Consider the following 3666-nt stretch of genomic DNA (forward strand, 5'->3'; position numbering starts at 1 on the left):
AGTGTGCCTTTGTGAACATCAATTTTCGTTTTAGCTGTTTTCAGAAAGGGTCTTCCTAGCAAAATAGGTGCAGATTGGTCATTATTTTCCATGTCAAGAACATAAAAATCAGCTGGAAAAATTAATTTATCATTAACCTGAACAAGAACATCTTCAATTAACCCCTTAGGATATACATTTGATTTATCGGCCAACTGAATAACTGTGCCAGTTTTTTCTAAAGGTCCAAGATTAAGAGCAGAATAAATAGAATATGGCATTACATTAATAGATGCTCCTAAATCTAACATGGCTTTTTCAATTTTTGTTCCTCCTATGGTGCAAGGGATGCAAAACATACCTGGATCTTTGCATTTTTCAGGAAGATTTTTGCGAATTATGGCTGAAACATTTTCTCCTACCTTGATTTTTTCATACCTTTTGAGTTTTTGCTTTCTTTTCAATGTACACAGCTCTTTCAAAAATTTAGCATATCGAGGCACTTGTTTTATTGCATCAAACAGTGGAATATTGACTTCACACTCTCGAAAGGTCTCATATAAATCCGCATTGCTTTCGCATTTCAGTTTTAAAGCTTCAGGAAAAGGAGGAACAGGTTTGTATTTGCTGAAAGGAGGATATTTACCTGTCACTACCTTTTCGGAAAAATTATTTTCTGCTGCCAATTTTTCTCTGTTTTCTGTTGGCTGTGTTGGTGCAAGTTGTGCTTTAATTGGCATCTCCAACTCCTTTCCACTCCTAAACATTATGGCACTAACATTCTCCTTTGGGTTCATCACAGTTTGTGACGGCAGTTTGCTTGAATTTTGTGCTTCCAGCCTGTTGATTGCAGTAGCCATCTGGCTCATTTGATTTTCCAGATTTTGAATGCTGGTTCTGGTTTCCTGCTGAAATTTCATAGTGTTAGTAGCCAAACTTTTAACAATATCTTCAAGAGATGTACCTGAATTAGAATTTTGAGTTGGTTGTTGCTGTCTAGGAATATAATGCTGTTGGTATGGCTGAAAATTATTTGAAGGCTGACTTGTATTTGCATTCCCATAACGAAAATTAGGATGATCTCTCCAACCTGAATTGTAAGTATTCGAATATGGATTATAATTATGATTTCGCTGCTGCTGTCCTAAAAATCCGCCCACTGCATTAGCATGTTCAGAGCAGTCCTCTTGAAGTGTTGGGCACATATCAGTTGAATGTCCTCCTATTGAACAAATTTCGTAAACTTTTGCCGCCTCTATTTTTCCTACAGCCATTTGACGTACAAGAGTAGTTAAATCATCAAGTCGTCTCTCAAGAGAAGATACATTTACCTCATTGACGCGCCGAGATGAATGGTCGAATCTATTTCCAAATTGTTGTGAATTCGATGCCATATTTGCAATTAAATTTTGGGCTGCTTCAAGTGTTTTGTCAGCCAATGCTCCACCACTTGCTGCATCAATCATATTTCTCTCATTCGATAGAAGTCCTTCATAGAAATATTGAATAAGCAGCTGGTCACTAATTTGGTGATGTGGACAGCTTGCACAAAGTTTTTTAAAGCGCTCCCAATATTCGTATAAAGATTCTCCACTCTGCTGCCTAATGCCACAAATTTCTTTCCTTATGTTGGCTGCTCTTGATGTTGGAAAAAATTTCTGTTAAAAATAATCTTTTCATCTCATGCCAAGTAGTGATACTTCCAGCGGGTAGATAATACAACCAATCTTGCGCATCATCTTTCAAAGAAAACGGAAAAGCCCTTATCTTGATTTGTTCTTCGGTTACTCCATTCGGTTTCATTCCGATGCACACCACATGAAATTCCTTTAAATGTTTATGAGGATCTTCACCTGCAGAACCATGAAAAATAGGTAAAAGATGAATTAGTCCAGATTTTAATTCGAAGGTAGTATTAACATCTAAATTCGGAAAAGTAATGCAGAGTGGTTGTTGATTTAAATTTGGAGCAGCAAGCTCTCGTAAAGTCTGATTTTCAGCCATGTTTTCCTCTGTTTCGTAAGCAGATTTGTGTGCTTGCAGTCTCCTTTTCACTTCTTTTCTCAGCCCTTTTGCAGTCTTTTCAATTTCTGGATCAAACTGTAAACTAGCTTGTTTCAAAGATCGCGTAACGAACATACAAATTAAAAACTCCCCGGTAACGGCGCCAAAATTTGGTACGTGCTGTCGTTGACACCCAAATTAAATCCTAAATTCCTGTAACAAAAATGTAGTAAAGGAAAGTAGGGATCGATCCCTCGAAGAGCCTTGATTAGTACGTCGTTACAAATAATCGAAACAAAGAAATAAAAGGGGGGTTTTGAACTGAATGCAAATTATAATGGAAAACAATAAATAAAAATTCAGAAAAGTAATCTAAAAGGAATAAATTGATTTAACAAACCTTGGTCTTCGGTCACATCCACCATTGGAACTACGATCGATCATCGAAACAAAATATCAAATTAATTAATTGAATATTCGTTGTGGTATTGAATTAACCTGTCATTCCTTACGATTAGTTAACCAAAAACATGTATTCCAATTAACCCTTATTGATTAATAATTCGGATACGATCTCGAATTTAATTAAACAATAGCATTACGAATTAGAAAGACCAACGAAGCAAGACAACACAAACGTACGACGTTGCATTTAATCCAGTTGATTATTTTCCTAGGATTTAAAGTTTCTGACGCAGCAAACGATAAACCTAGTTGCCACTTCGATTAGGTGGATTGAACAATTACGGATTCAGCACCTAAACTAGCAATAGATTATATTAATTGATAAACTAATTGCGCATCTTAGAAATCAACCAACACAATCATGAAAAATAATTCAGAAAGATAACCAATACTCAAATAATTAAAAGATGCATTAAAGAACAAAAATAAATCTCACAATCATTGTAGTTCTATGGTTTCAGATCCCTTCAACCAAGATAAATTACTCAGCCACTGTAGAACATGTTTTGCTCTCTAATTCTCTCAATACAATGGTTGATAATTCTCAAATTAAAATAAGAGTATATATATTATCATCCTACTAAAAATCTGGAAATTGAAAGTGAATCCTAATCTCCTAATCCAATCAAGCAAAGTGATACATATCTTCCCAAAAAGAAAGGAAAAGATATGTATTTTTAATATAAATCCTTCTTCCAAAAATATCATTCCTTATTTAGCTCAATTAATCCTCTTTTCCAGCTGGTGATTATCCCTTTCCTTGGAAGCAAATCTTAATATTTTCTGGACTCTTGCAATCAAATCTGGACGTTCAGATCTGCTTTCCGGATTCTGCTCTCATTTTTCACGTGCCCACGCCTAGTCTGTATTGCGAAATTTCCAGTTTAATATATCTGCTCCAGTTTTTCCTCTTTTTGGCCCAATTTATTCCAAAATTGCTCAAAGCTTCCTAAAAGCAAAAAGATAAGCAATTCCATTAGATTGCATCAGATTTCCACATAACACAAGGGAATTATAAATTAAAATAGTAACAATTAATGGCCTTATCAATAAGTCAAGACAACTTTCCTTAGTGGAAAGCTTGACAAAGAAATCTATGCAAAAAAATTTATAGATTTTGTTATTACAGGTCAGAAACACAAAGTGTGCACACTTTAAAGATCAACATTTGACCTGAAATAGTTATCTAGCTAGTGGTACTTGAAATTTCACAAGGCT

At 35.1% G+C, this 3666-nt stretch overlaps 1 non-coding gene across 1 annotated transcript; it reads left to right on the plus strand.

Annotated features, from left to right (window-relative positions):
* Nucleotides 1-1503: 1503 nt before the first annotated feature.
* On the plus strand, nucleotides 1504-1610 carry LOC123228479. Its single transcript, XR_006504706.1, has one exon. It is a non-coding gene; the product is annotated as a small nucleolar RNA R71 (small nucleolar RNA).
* Nucleotides 1611-3666: the final 2056 nt, after the last annotated feature.

Source organism: Mangifera indica, chromosome 10, assembly GCF_011075055.1.
Source record: "Mangifera indica cultivar Alphonso chromosome 10, CATAS_Mindica_2.1, whole genome shotgun sequence".
In the NCBI taxonomy this organism is placed as follows: Eukaryota; Viridiplantae; Streptophyta; class Magnoliopsida; order Sapindales; family Anacardiaceae; genus Mangifera; species Mangifera indica.